The sequence below is a fragment of the Sceloporus occidentalis genome, unplaced genomic scaffold (genome assembly GCF_023333645.1).
Source record: "Sceloporus occidentalis isolate IW3139 unplaced genomic scaffold, rSceOcc1.0.p SCAF_2, whole genome shotgun sequence".
NCBI classification, from domain to species: Eukaryota; Metazoa; Chordata; class Lepidosauria; order Squamata; family Phrynosomatidae; genus Sceloporus; species Sceloporus occidentalis.
Window position 1 is genome coordinate 203,591,117 of NW_028316982.1, and position 15,701 is coordinate 203,606,817.

General features: G+C 39.8%; 2 protein-coding genes across 2 annotated transcripts in view; one reads left to right on the top strand and one right to left on the bottom strand.

Annotated features, from left to right (window-relative positions):
- Positions 1 to 15,701, bottom strand: part of LOC149319602 (chloride intracellular channel protein 6-like) — a 150,132-nt gene that overhangs the window by 52,196 nt on the left and 82,235 nt on the right. The gene's annotated exons all lie outside the window — the stretch shown is intronic.
- RCAN1 (regulator of calcineurin 1) overlaps positions 1 to 15,701 on the top strand; it is a 53,883-nt gene that overhangs the window by 4,780 nt on the left and 33,402 nt on the right. The gene's annotated exons all lie outside the window — the stretch shown is intronic.

Consider the following 15,701-nt stretch of genomic DNA (forward strand, 5'->3'; position numbering starts at 1 on the left):
GGGACCCTTCCCTTACGCAGGGGATCTGTTCCAGACTACCCCACGTAAGGGAAAAAGCATATATGCTTCTTCCCCATTGAAAATAATGGGGCACGAGCCCATGCTGGGTGCAGCATGAGCATGCTGGAAGCTGCGTATGGCATGCCTGCATATGGTGCAGGCGCATATTGTGTGTGTGTGTATACAGTTGTCCCTCCATATTCGCTAGGGTTAGGGGAACAAGACCCCCGTGAATATGGAAAAACCGCAAATAACAAAAACACCATGTTTTTACCTGAAGGTTACCTCTCTAGGAATCACTAGGTCCTCCAGTGCAACTCTGTGGTCAATGTCCAACATACACTGACCATAAAATGGCACTGGAGTAGCTACAAATGGTCTTTTAGTGCAACTTTTAGTTAAAGTTGACCACAGAGTTGCACTGGAGGACCTAGACAGTCCTAGAGAGAACATATTAATGAAATCCGTGAATAATCAAATCCACAAATATAAAAGCCGCAAATATGGAGGGATGACTGTATAGAATATTTTCAAACTGTGGGTGCTTGAATCCATGGATAAATAATCTGCAGATACAAAGAGCTGACTGTATTACCCCGATACACTACTGGAATTCTTATCCAGAGCTATATTTAAAAATTAAAAATTAAAAAAATCTAGCTATCTCTTCCATACCACTGCGCTGCCTTTTCAAGATGTTGTTGTGTGCCTTCAAGTCGCTTCCGACTTATGGTGACCCTAAGGTGAACCTATCATGGGGTTTCCTGGCAAGATTTGTTCAGAGGTGGTTTGCCCTTGCCTTCCCTTGAGGCTGAGAGCATGTGACTTGCCCAGGGGTCACCCAGTGGGTTTCATGGCCAAGCTGGGAATCAGTCCCTGGTCTCCGGAGTCACTATCTAACACTCATTATGCCATTATGTTTAAAAATCTGGAAATGAAAACTTGCCTGAATCAGCCACAAGAGGGTGAAGTTGCTTCAACCTCTTAATTTTTTCTGTGGCTTCTCTGGATTGGTTTTAAAACTGTTTTGGCCAAACCTATACTGTCTGTAATAAGAATAAAATGTACATCTCAGTAACCTTTTCTTACAAATAACTCTGCTAAAGGTTTTAACTCTAAATGATATTGCTAGGCAGATGGCTGTATTAGTCATATGTGGTGTTTGGGCTTGAAAGGAGAGGGGCAAGACTAGTTCTCCTCATTTCTAAAAATGTGCAAATTTATTCAATGGAAATTATGTGGTAATTTACAAACCTGTACCATGGAACAGTTTAAGAAATCATTTGGCTAATTCAGCCATCCATCCATCATTTTATATATATCCCACCATTTTTCCCAGCTTGAACTCAAGGCTGCTTAGAAAAAAAGGAGAATACAGTGGACCCTTGTTATACGCTGGGGTTTGGTTCCAAGATCCCCTGTGTATAACAAAATCCGTGTATGCTCAAGTCCCATTAAATATAATGACATAGCACAATGGTGTCCCTTATAAAAATGGAAAATCAAGGTAAATTTATACTTTTTTGGAACATTTTCAAACCGTGTATGCTTGAATCCGTGTATAAAAAATCCGTGTATAAGAAGGGCCGACTGTACAATAAAACACATGTACAGTGGACCCTCCATATTTGCTGGGGTTAGGAGCACAGGACTTCCGTGAAGTAGAAAAACTCTCTAGGAATCTTTAGAACCTTCAGGGCAATTCTGTGGTCAAGATCTGCCAGAAGTCAACTATGAAATTGTGCTGGAGGACCTACAGATGCCTAGAGAAGTGCTTTCTCTAGGAATGTCTAGGTCCTTCAGTGTGACTTTTGGCAGAGGTTGACAATAGAGTCATGCTGGAGGATCTAGAGATTCCTAGAGAGAACATATGAATCAAATCTGTGATTGATCAAAGCTGTAAAAGTCAAAGTCGCAAATGTGGAGTGTCAACTGTCGTTAAAAACATCTAAACATACAAAATAGCATTAAATAGCAACAAATTTAAAACCAATCAAAATCTTGCTTAAAAACGGTACACTACCATAAAAGTCATTTTTGTTAGAATCGGTTTCCAAAAACTTGCTGGCAAAGAAAGTTCTTAACCTGCCTCCAAAGGGAGAACAAAGAATGAGCCTAACTTCCCTACAGAATTTGATTAATCTATGGCATTCCAAGGCCAGTATCATTCTGCTGATGAAAGGCTCTTTGGACCCATGGTGGTTTCCATTAATAGAATAGGAAGGGAAGTGGTTTTAACTGATACTCACACTACCTTGCAATTTCTTCCTCCTCCCATTTTCTCCAGAGAGTAGTCAGTGGAACTCTTCAGAACAGCATGGGAACTGACAATCTGACATGACATTCTGGTGGTATTTACAGTATTAGAATGGATACTCATTTCTGGGACTACTGTCCTCCAAAAATATTTAGGTCTGTAGATAAACTATGGCCCTTATGCAGCTTCCTGCTAAATGGTTTGTACCTTTAGAAATACAGCTCTTCTTGAAAGCTTTAATATTCCTTTTTTCTTCTTTTAGTATTCATATGTTGCTTTTTCTTAGTATACAGTAGTTAGAATTGGTTGTTGCCTATGCAATTGTGATTAGTTGTTAAGATAAACTTTTAAATGTATGTGGGTTTTTTTTTAATTTTTAAACAAACTCACTTTGCCTCTCTTCCATTTAAAAGCACATTTGCGGGCACATATGAGGGGATGTTTTTGTATTAAAAATAACATCAATTGGGAGCACTGTAAAGAAGTAACAAGAAAGAGGCAGAAAAGATGGTGATTTTAAATCAGATGTTTGGTAAACATGATGCCTTCCTCTTAGCCTGCCAGGAACTGCAGGAAAATCTATCAAGTTATTTTCATATGCCTCAGCTCTTTTGTGTGGCGTTGCACAAGGGCACATGATGGAGAAACGGAGAAATGACAGGATATCTGAGGAAATTGACCCATGAATCATTAACATGCCTTGATTTTTTTTCTTTGCTTAAGGAAACCAATTATTTATAGCTTTGCATTTTGCATGATTCTGAGTTTCCATTTGATACTTTAAGAAGATTATTCCACTTAATCCTTTGTTGCTGTGTACTTAGCCAGCTAGTTTGTAGCTGCCCTTCCCTGATGTATCATATGACAACTTATGTTAAAGGTCATTGTGCAGTTAGTTGTGTATTTGGTGACTGGTTTTACTGGTGGTACTAATTTAATGGCGCTTCTAGTATCTGTTAAATTAAGAAAAAGTAGAGTGCATGAAACCATTAAACTACAACTAGTTTTTCCAGTTTGAATTGTCAAACAGGGCTAAAAAAAATCTCAGGCCTCCAAAAGGGACCTTAAAAGATGTGGAATACAAATAATTAACTGTGAAGTTATTGTGTTTATGTTAAATAGTTAAGATAACTTGAATGTTCACAATGAATTGCAGCTACTAATTAAACAGCTTGAATTTTTTCCAACTACTTTTTGCATTACCTGCCTTTGTCTTAGGGGAAAAAAACACATAGGTGCCATTTTTCACTTCCTTCAAATCTTAACTCCATTCCTAACTTTTTCATAACGGTTTTGGCATAGCCCTATAATTTCTTTGTCTTAGTACTGTGTATACCATAGTTAGCCTGAAAGTATGTGAAGTGATATTTTGTTACTGTCCTTTTAATATTTGTTTATCCTTTCTCTGTAATTTTCCCTTAATGTTTTACATTTTCCTCTGTTTTTGATTCTTGTGTGTTTTAGATTGTCAGCTTCTTGGGGCAGTGACCTGTCCTCTTGTATCTCATGAACTGTGGTGCCTATTAATTGCTTGCAATTACACTAAAAACCCATCATACTCTCAAACATCTTTTGCACCAGTGTTTGCAAATGACAGGAGAGAAAGAATGAGATAGGTGATTCCTATTATCTTATTCTGTATTTGTTGTTGTTGTTTTTGAAATGCTTCTAGTTAGGAACCAAATAAATTAGTTTAGCAAACTAACCTTACTCCTTATTTGCTGTTTTGCACAATCTGTTTAAGTAAAATGATATCTGGTTTATTCCTACGCCTGGTCTGGTGGGAAAAGCAGTGGGAAGAGGAAGTGTGTGAACAGAGCACTTTGAAACAGACTCATTTTTGTTTATTGTACTAAACCATAATTTAGTGTTCTGTGCAAACTACCCCAGTGTCCTTTGATAATTGCTGAAACCTGAATACAAGCCTCTATGAGTGGAGTAAAGAACTTAGCAGGAGTTATTTTTGCACTTCTCTGGAAAGATTTCAGTGTTTCCTTTTGTTGTTTGTCTCTTTTATGAAGTGGGCGTTGCAGTTAAGACATCATTCTGTAGACATTTCTTCAACATTTACTTTAGAAGTTAATAGAAAACTAGTTTATAAACAAGATTAGAAAATATGATGGAGACAGAATAATATTTAATGGTCTGGGAATAGCGTTCTTGAAAGAGAGCCACTTTGACTCAAGGTACAGTCAGCTCTCTGTATCCATGGATTCTTAATCCATGGATTCAACCATTATATAAGCAAACCTTTATTTGGCTTTTTTATATAAGAGACACAATTTTACTAGGTCAGTGATGGCGAACCTATGGCATGCGTGCCAGAGGTGGCACTCAGCGCCCTCTCTGTGGGCACACGCACCATCGTCCCAACACAGACTTCACTAGAGTTTGTCATTAGAAATCCAGAGGGATGTGGCACTTTGCAATAAATAAGTGGGTTTTGGGTTGCTGTTTGGGCACTCAGTCTCTAAAAGGTTCACCACCACTGTACTAGGTCATTGTATATAATGGGACTTGAGTATCCATGGTATTCACAGGAGGTCCTGGAACTGGATAGCAAGGTCCCACTGTACTTTGGACAATAGTTGGTGCTGACTGATAGCAAAAAAACAACATTAATTTTGTAAGGGTGAAATTGTTAGTTATAGAAGTAGATATGCCTTTATCTTAAATGTTTACCTCTTATACAGTATATCTAAAAGAAATAATGAGATTGTGTTTCCAAAGCTCATGAATTGGATGTGTATGTGTTGCTTACCTTCAAGGTGTTATGGCAACCGCAAGGCAAACGTGGGGTCATGGGGTTTTCTTGACAGGATTTGTTGGGGGGGGGGTCTTTTATCTCCCTCTGATACTCAGTGTGTGACTTGCCCAAGGTCATCCAGGAGGTTTCCATGGCAGAGTGGGAGTTCGTACCCTGGTCTCCAGAGTCAGATCCAATGCTCAGACCACTCTGGTTCATCATGAATTAGACAGGCAGTTTTATTTGATTATTTAATAATAAGTCAGTTCATAATGATTCAGTTAGCAGCTCTTGCAGCAGGCTGTAACATGTTAATTTAGACAGTTGATTCTATCCTCTGTGGAAATAAGCTAAACTGTGTGTTTCGGAAACCATGTTTTTATTTATTGCAGTACCTTTTATGTCTAGGAGTGCATCTATGCTGTAGAATGCAGTTTGACACCACTTTAACTGCCATGGCTCCATCCTTCGGAATCCTGGGATTTATAGTTTTGTGAGGCACCAGCACTCTTTGGCAAGGAAGGCTAAAGACCTTGTAAAACTACAAATCCCAGGATTCCATAGGATTGAGCTACAGCATGTAAAGTGGTGTCAAACTGCATTATTTCTACAGTGTAGATGTTCCCAAAGCTACTTATTACACGTATCTTAAAATCTCTACATTGGCTGCCTATTAGCTTCCGGGCTCAGTACAAGGTGTTGGTTATTACCTATAAAGCCCTACATGGCCTGGGTCCAGACTACTTGAGGGAATGCCTCCCCCCATACAATCCTTCCCCACACTCAGGTCCTCTAGGAGGAACCTACTACAGCCGAAGAAAACCAGGCTGGTGGCAACTTCCCAGAGGACCTTTTAAGCTGCTACTCCGAAAATGCGGAACGACCTGCTGGAGGAGATCTGCCAAATTACATCTTTAGAGGCCTTTAAAAAGGTGATAAAGACGGATCTCTTCCGGTGAGCCTTCCCAGACTAACCTCCAGAATGAGAACCTGAACTGCTCACCTACCCACTGTCTCTCCCTATGACCACTCCTGTAACTATTTTTCCGTTTTCCTAATTTTAGCTGCATTCTCTATGCAACTGGGTGTAATGTGTGATACTGCTATTGTTAGTATATAGTATGATGTTTTATTTGTATTTTAGCAGAAGGAGGGGGGCTAGGGGATTGGGATCATGTTACTACTGTTTTTAAATATTATATTGGACTGTTGTTACCCACCTATATCCTCAAAAGGGAAAGGCAGGATACAAATAAATATTTTATTATTATTATTATTATTATTATTAGTTGTGTTTTGCAAGTTTGACTCAAAAACTGAGAATTATTTACAGGAGAAACATTTTAAACTTATAAATTCACATTTTAAACTTCAGAGTGACTCAAATATTATGTTGCTTTAGATTTATGTAGAAATGTGTACGTTCTTAGTATTTAATTTATATATATATATATATATATATATATATATATATATATATAAACTGGTTTTCTGTACATATCTACCATAAGTTAAGGGAACTGGCAAAGAAACAGTGTTTGCCCTGGGTTTTCAGGAAACCACCAAATATGTTAAAATATTCTTAGAAATTTGAAACAAATTTTCAATTAAGTAAGTGAAGGAAGTAAATGGAAGAATGGTTTAAACAAGAAATACAGTTTGGAATGAACAGCTGAACTGAAGAGAATGAAAAGAGACTATTTAACCCATGTGGAATGTAATTTATTATGTACATAGCTATTCTTACAGTAGAAAAGCAGAGAAATTGCTATTTCAGATTAGGATTATAATGTAATTCTTTTAAAAGTGTGGTTGAGCAAGAAAAAACAAAGCATTTCATACTGGACTGGTAAGAAAAGTATATAGTTTAATATTTCTAACAGTCTCCTTAGCATAATTTTCTCTGTTTTGAGTATTCTGAATATCTCTTGGTGATGAGCATTGTATTTTGTCAAGATATTTCCTATTGGGGAACTCAATTTGAGGAAGAGGGGGAAAAAACGATTGTTGCTAAATATCTCTTAATTTAATTAAAGAACAAGTCTTCTGAGAACTGAGATCTATCTTATATAGTCAGTCATTCCAAGTTACTGTACCTCACGCTACTAGGTAGGATAGGAGCCATAAAACTATGGGTTTCCAGGAACTGCAGACATACGTGGTATTAAGCATGATTGCACAAAGAACAGCAGTTAAAACTAATTACAATCTTGTTCTACATGGCTTCGAAATTCTTCCTAATGGAATAGAATATAAATAGAAAGATCTGCTAAATATTGATCTCTTTTCTTCTCTGGTTTAAAGTATCTTCACTCCATTAGGCTTTAATCTTGTTCCGGTTAAGCTCAGGAAGAATTAACCATGAATTTGTGTGCACCAGAGTTGGATTGTTAAAGCAACCTTCAGAAGAGGTGTAAGGAGTCTCCACCACGAAGGGCCACTTATTCTTACATGGTAGACAGAGCCAAAATTATTGCATCCCACATATGCTATTTATTGTCTCTCTTACACATGGACATATCCATTCCATACTCTCCCTTTCACTTCCCCAATAAAAGATTGGCTCATGCTCTCCATTGCCTAGTTAGTTACCTATGTGTAACTAAGTAATGTGTCCTGGCCTGACTCCTATTCCGTCGTCTACTGTACTTTATCAGACAGCAGCCACACTAAGAGATGCAGGTTGTTTCTGCTGATGATTGGGTCATAGGAAGACAATGTTTCCACCCTCTCCCACCATCAAGCGATGCTGCAAAGGGGAATTGTGACAGGGGTGCTGTGCACTGATTGGCAGCAGAACAGACCTCCGTATCTTGATGTGTCTGTTATTGTTGTTGACTGCCTTTAAGTCAACCCCAACTAATGGTGACCCAGTGGATGAGACATCTCCAAGACCTCCTGTTCTCTATTGCTCTGCTCAGGTCCTGCAAATTCTTCAATGTGACCTCCCTAATTGAGTCTGTCCATCTAGCATGCAGTCTTCCTCTCTTTCTGCTTCCCTCCACCTTTCCTAGCATTACTGTTTTTTCTAATGAGTCTTCAACATCACATTTCAAAATGAGTTGATTTTCTTGTCTGCCTCTTCACTGTCCAGCTTTCACATCCATACATGGTGATGGGGTATACTATAGCTTGGACGATTCTGACTTTAGTATTCAGTTGTATATCTTTGCACTTTAAGATCTTATCTAGTTTTTTCATGGCTGCCCTTCCCATTCTTAGTCTTCTGATTTCTTGACTGCAGTCTCCTTTCTGATCGATGTTTGATCCAAAGTATGTTTGATCCAAAGTATAGTAACGCTCTTACTATTTCAATTTCCTCATTGTTTAGATTGGATGTATGTAGTTCCTCTGTGGTCATTATTTTTGTTTTATGTTTGGCATTAAGCCTGTCTTTGTGCTTTCTTCTTTGACCCTATTAATTCTTCCAGGTCTGTGATGTTTTCTGCTAGTAGTATGATGTCATCCTCATATCTTAGATTGTTGATATTCTTCCCTCCTATCTTTTGTGAAGTCAAAGGCTTTCGTGGCTGGCGACCATGTTTTTTTGTGGGTTTTTCGGGCTATGTGGCCATGTTCTAGAAAATTTTCTTCCTGACGTTTCGCCAGCATCTGTGGCTGGCATCTTTAGAGAAAGATGAAGATGCCAGCCACAGATGCTGGCGAAACATCAGGAAGAAAATTTTCTAGAACATGGCCACATAGCCCGAAAAACCCACAAAAAAATCTCCTATCTTTATTCCTCCTTTTTCTCAATCTAATCTACTGCCTGGTAAAGCAGGTTTGTCATGGCAGTTGTGCCACAATTATAACTACATCACATTAGTGAATATGAAGCAGTTGTGCTTCTGTCAATCTGGGTTACATATCCATAACTGCAAAACAGAATGCCAGGCAAGGTGTTTAAAAGCCTGATTGGCATGTAGTGGATATGTACAGAGAGGGGATGCTGTGGCTAGAGATGAGGGCTGCAGGCTTCATGCAAGCTTAATGTTCACCAGTCCTGCTTTGCCTCTATGTCTGCAGTGAAAGAATGGTGGAAAAATCATCTGTGGTATAGAGATACTTGTTTAGAAAAGTGTGTGGTGGAAAGGATTTTTAAGCTTCATTTGTGGCTTTGAGACACTTTCCAACTGTGATGAGAAAATGTAGGAAACTTCCCACTGCACTGATGTGTTTTCCCATGAAAAATTTTCCATTCTAAAATGCATTGTTTATAATTCATAATTTGGGGAGAGGGACCCGTGATCTTACCTCAGGCTTATAACTTCTCTTTTGGCACAGTTTTAAGTAACAGTCTGGAAGATTTTGCATCAGTTTTCAGTTAAATGCACATTGTCATTATGTATGAAGACAGACACAGATGTTGTTTCCATAAACCATACTAACCATACCAGCCACACTTTGCATGTAATAACAAACTGTGGTTAGTTAAAACAGAAATGAAAGCACAAGAGAAGGGAGAGGAAAAATTGTAACTTAGTGTGCGCGCGTGTGCGTATACACACACACACACACACACACATATGTTCATCCCAGTTCCCAAGGTATTGCCCTATGGCTGAATAGCCCCAACTATCGTGTTTTTATTAATAAATTAATTAATACCTTGTTTTTCTCTCATATGGCACCCAAGGTGACTCTGACCACACCTTAATACAACTAAAATCAACCTGGAATACTTTCTTTAAAGTATTAAATACAGTCTTCTTAAATAAAGTATTAATATAAAGCACTTAAAAGCATATTGAAACCTATTTGCACTACTTCAGTCAGATTAAAAACTGAAGTCCTGTTTACATGGAAAGGTCTTGGCCTGCCAGTGGACAGAAAGCAGGGAGGGGACCAACTGAGTCTCCCATGGCAGAGCGTTCCATAGCCTGGGAGCAGCCACTGAGAAGACTCTCTCCCAGGTCCTCATGAGCTGTACTTGTGAAAGCCTTCCTCAAAAGATCTTAAAACTCAAGTGGCTTGTGTAGGGAGATAAAGCCTTCAGATAGCCTGGACCTAAGCCATATAGAGCTTTATTGGTTATAACCAGCACTTTGAATTCTGTCTGAAAATGAACCAGTAGCCAGTGAAGGTGTTTGCTCAAGGAGGTTATGTTCCCCCTGTAACTGACCTTGATTAGCAGTCTAGTCACAGCATTTTGGACCTATTAATGTTTCCAAACAGTTTCCAAAGGCAGACCCACATAATGTGCATTGCAGTTGTCTAAACAGGATGAAATCAAGATAATAAATAATAATAAAGATTTATTTATAGCCCGCCCAATAACGAAGAATCTGGGCGGGTTACAACAATAAAATACATCAATTACAATAGAGTTAAAAATCAAACCTTAGACCTACCGCCCCCCACATACCCAGTACTAAAACAGAATTAAACAATAATAGCATTAAAAACATTAAAAGCATTTTAAAAAAGGCAGAAACATAGGCGGGGAAGAATAGACACATGAGGGGACAATATCTCTATATCTGGGGAGGGTAACTAAGTTGGAAAAGCCTGCCGGAAGAGATCCGTCTTGAGTGCTTTCTTAAAAGCTGTCAGAGTGGAAATGTGACGGATCTCTTTCAGCAGGTCGTTCCATAGTTTAGGAGCAGTAGTAGAGAAGGCCCTCTGGGAAACTGATGTTAACCTAGATTTTTTTTGGCTGTAGTAGATTTCTTCCAGAGGACCTTAGTGTGTGGGGCAGACAATAGGGAAGAAGGCATTCCCTCAAGTACTCTCAAGATGTGTTACCATGCCCAAATTTGATTTCTCAGGGAATGGGTACAGCTGACACACGAGTTGTAGTTGTGCAGACACACTTGCTGAAAACTGGGCCTCTATGTTCAGGGTTGAGTCCAGCAGGATGCCCAGCCTGTGAACCTGAGATTTCAGGGGGAGTGTAATATGATCCAGCACAAACTGAATCTGTATTGCCTGATCTGCATTCTGACTGACTAGAAGCACCTCTGTCTTGTCAGGATTAAGTTTTAATTTGTTTGGCCTCATCCAGCCCATTACTGACAACATATGCTGCTTTAGTACGGATACAGCTTCCTTGGAGTCAGATGGAGAAGAGAGATCGGCCTGAACATTGTCAGTGTACTGGTGACACTGAAACACAGATCTTTGAACAACCTCTCCCAATGATTTCATGTAGATATTAAACAACATGGGGGACAGAATTAAACCTTGAGAGACACCACAGACCAATGGTCAGGGTGTTAAACAGAAATCCCCCATCACCACCTTTTGAGAGTGCCCCTCCAAGAAGGACTAAAGACACTTTAAAATAGTGCCTCCAATTTCTATTCTGGGAGGGTGGCCCAGAAGGGTACCATGGCCGATGCTATCGAAAACCCCTGAGAAGTCCAGCAGAACTAACAGGGACACACACTCCTACCCATCTTGTGACAATTAGGCCTGTGACAATTAGGCAAGTAAGAATTAGGTCTGAATTCTCAAGCTGTCTAGGATGTAGAATCTAGCAGCAGCTCACCAAAAATCAGTTTTCTTGTGACAAGAGTTCATGAGCTTGAGGCTTTTGCCTGTAAGATGAAACCGGAGTTTATTGTTTTATCCAAATCCAGCCACTGAATAATTTCCAAGTAAAACTTTGAATTTGTTTCTGATAGAGCTGTAGAAAGTTTGTTTTGAATCATATTAAGAGTACTCAACTGATTTTGTTTTTTTGCTTCTTGATCTGGTTCTTTAATTAAAATACTCCTGAGTTTTGGAGAAAAAAACTTTAGGAAATGTCTACACACAATTATGGTGTGCTTTGACTTAGAAAGTAAAATTAAACAGACATGTTAAACTAGATCCCAGTTGATTTAAGGCATAGGAAAAATCCCAGAGAAGCAAAATCAATCAATGACCAGCAGAAACAAGTGAACTGTAGCCAAAAAGAAGAATCAACAATTGATTACAGTTTAAACTCTTTAAGCAATGAAGGACAGACAAGAAGCATTAGACATAGAGCCAGAACCATGAATGCAACTGTTCAGTGATAGTGTGGAAGGATGAAGAGAATTATTATAATAATAAATGCAGAAAAAGAGAAGGTGACCATAAAAAAGAAAGAACAAGAGACCTCTTCGACAAGAACTGAGAAATCAAAGGGAAATTTAAACCAAGGGTGGGGATGCTTTACAACCAGCAGAAAAACACAATATGTGATCATGATAAAATAAAAGGACAATGGAAGCGATACACATAAGAGCTATATAAAAGAGATAGAAGAATGAATGACATATGGGAAGAAGACCCATATGAAGAACTTCTGGTTTTGAGAAGTGAAGTGAAAGCTGCACTCAGAGCATCTGGGAGGAATAAATCACCAGGAACAGATAGCATACCAATAGAACTACTTCAAGTTTCAAAGACAGAATTGACTTTATTCCTAACTAAAACCTAATAATATGGAAAATAAAGCAACGTCCCACAGACTGGATATGCTTAACATATATTCCTATATCCAAAAAAGGAGATGCTAAAGACTGTAGTAACCACTGGACCATTGCATTAATTTTTCATGCAAGCAGTTATGCTCAAAATTCTACTGCAAAGACTTGAGCCATGTATGAAGCGAGAAATCAAAGAGGTGCAAGATGGGTTTAGGAAAGGAAGAGGCACCAGGGATCATATTACAAACATATGCTGGATAATGGAATGCATCAAAAAATCCCCCCCCCCCAAAAAAAAAAAATCAGCTAGTGCTTTATAGAATATAGCAAAGCCTTTGGTTGTATAGAACAAGATAAACTTAAAGAAATGGGTGTACCACAACATTTGATAGCCCTGCTGCATAATCTGTACTCAGGACAAGGTTATGGAGAAATGCAGTGGTTTCCAGTTAGCAAGGGGGTTGGGCAAGGCTGCATCCCATAACCCTATTTGTTCAACTTGTATGCTGAAAATATCCTCAGAGCAAGTTTAGACTCAGAGGAAAGAGGTGTGAAAATTGGATGAAGAAAAATCAACAATTTAGGGTATGCATATGGCACCATACTACGAACAGAAAATAACCAAGATTTGGAACAATTGCTGAAGAAGGTCAAAGAAGAAAGTGCTAAAGCAGGTTTACAGCTGAACATAAAGAAAACAAAAATAATGACCATGGAGTATTTGCATAAATTCAAAGTAGACAACGAGGATATGGAAATAGTCCAAGATTTTCCATATCCTGGATCAATAATGGATCAGAAGGGAAATTTCAGTCAAGATATCGGAAGAGTTGAGCTTGGAAGAGCAGTTTAGGAAGGAACTAGACAAGATCCTGAAAAGAAAAGCTATATCACTGAATACTAAAGTTAGGATTGTCCATGTCATCATATTTTCCATCACTGTGTATGGGTGTGAGAGCTGGATGGTGAAGAATGTGGATAGAAAGAAAATAAGTTGATTTGACATGTGGTGCTGGGAAAGAGTGCTGAGGATATCATGGGGTGGCTGAAAAGGCAAATAAAAACATCCTAGAACAAATGAGGCTGGAACTCTCCCTAAAAGCCAAGATAACTAAGTTTAAGTTATCATACTTTGGCCACATCATGAGAAGGCATGACTTACTAGTAAAGACAATAATCTTCATGAGGTAAAAGGAAATAGGAAAAGAGGAAGACTGCATTGCATGTGGATAGATTCAATCAAAGAGACCATGGCCCTAAATCTCCAGGACCTGAGCAGAACTGCTGATGATAGGGTGTCTTGGAGATGTCTTATTCTTAGCGTTTCCATAGATTGAGATCTACTTGAAGGCAGCTAATAACAAGAACACTGGGTGAAAGGGGATGATATCAATGGGAACTGTAGGAACTACCTCTTGCAAAACCAGGTCCTAAAACTGCTTGTTGTGGAAGTATTTGTGAAATGACCTTATGGGGTGTGATCTCCTATACATGGCTTGCATTGAAATTACAAGTTCAGCATATCTAGGGATTGCCACCATTTAGGATGAAATGGCAGAGGAGATGGAGGTAGTTGTTTTTCCTCATTTCCTCCAGATATATTTTACAGACATTTTGCTAGTATTGAAATGTAAACAGATGTCTCTTAAGTATATACTCATATCAACTTACTTTGGAGTTATCAGTTGAACTGTACACTCTTTAAAAAACCAGATAAAAATAAATAAATGGCTTGCCTTCTTTTTATGTATAATAGCTATACATATAACTAGGGGAAACTGTGTGGCTAAAACAAACATGCTTTAAAAATGTTTATATAAAAGGTGTGCTTGAATGAATAGTGCATGCACTGGGTACCAGGAGAGAGTAATGAATGGTCATTACTGTGTACCGTCAGCTGCTGAGACAGATAGCTGGTCATAAAGAATGTCTGTTACCATAGTCTGCATGTCCACTGGTGCTATTTTGCACTGTACAGTTGTAGCATTATGCTTCCACTTTTAACTGCCATGGCTGCATCTTCTGGAATACTGTGGTTTGTGGTTTGGTAAACTGCTGGATGTCTCTAGCTGAGAATTTGAATACCTCTCCCTAAGTGCAAGTACCAGGATTCTGCAGGACAGAACCATGGCAGTTAAAGGGGAATCAAACTGCTTTAACTGTATAGTGTGAAAGGGCCTAAGTTTAGGAGATTTGTGACTTGTTTGCTCATCAGAAGCATATGTGTATACCGTATATACTCGACTATAAGTCGAAAAATTTATGCCCCCAAATGGACCAAAATCATGGGTAGACTTATAGACGGGTTTGTGCTTATAAATTTCCTGAAATAATAAGTGCCCACCTTCCTCTGTAGCCTTGTAACAGCTCCCTGTTTGACCCAGTGCGTGCTCTCCTCCTCTCTCCCTCTGTGTGTGTGTGTGTGTCTTTGGCGGGTTACAAATGGCCCTCAAGGGGCCGTTTTCCCACCACCGCCATTCGCTGTGTAGGGAAGCCCCAGCGGCCAGACCGCGAGGCTTCCCTGCGCAGCGAAAAAGGAGCGCCAAAATGGCGCTCCTTTTCGAAACGTGGAAGTGGTGCTGTGAGGGGCGGAGTGCGCCCTCGCGGTGTCACTTCCGCCGCGACACGTCTGGACGCACAGCGTCCAAGACGTCAAAATGGCGGCACCCATGTGGATGGGCGCCACCATTTACGATGTGCTCCACGCGTACTGGGAGGAAGGGCCATGAGGAAGGTAAGAACCTTCCTAACCCTAATACGGCCCTTCCTAACCCTAGTACACGCAGAGCGCGTACTTTATGGTGGTTTGTAACCCGCCTTTGTTTTCCCTGTCAGCCTTCCCGCGCAGCCAGAGCTAACAAGCTGCTGCTGAGTCAAAGGACACAAACACATTGTATGCCCTGGCTTGTCCCCCGTTTTGCCTGGAAATCCTGGGGTTGAAAGGCAAAGAGAGAGAAAGATCTGTCCTCCTTTTTTGCAAGCCCTGATCCTTGGGGGTCCTTGGGGTGGAGAACAGAGAAAGAGTGGGGTCTGTCCTCCTTTTTTGCAAGTCCTGATCCTTGGGGGTCCTTGGGGTGGAGAGCAGATAAAGAGTGGGGTCTGCCCTCCTTTTTTGCAAGCTATGAGCCTTGGGAGTCCTGGGATGAAAGGCAGAGAAAGAGTGGGGTCTGTCCTCCTTCTTTGTAAGGGGAAGAGTGTCCGTGCGTGCTGAGGTTTGTTTCCCCTTTTCCATGCCGAGACTGATGCTTGGGAGATTTCCAGAGAGGGAGATATAGGGAGGGAAGTGGTGCTTTGTTCCCCC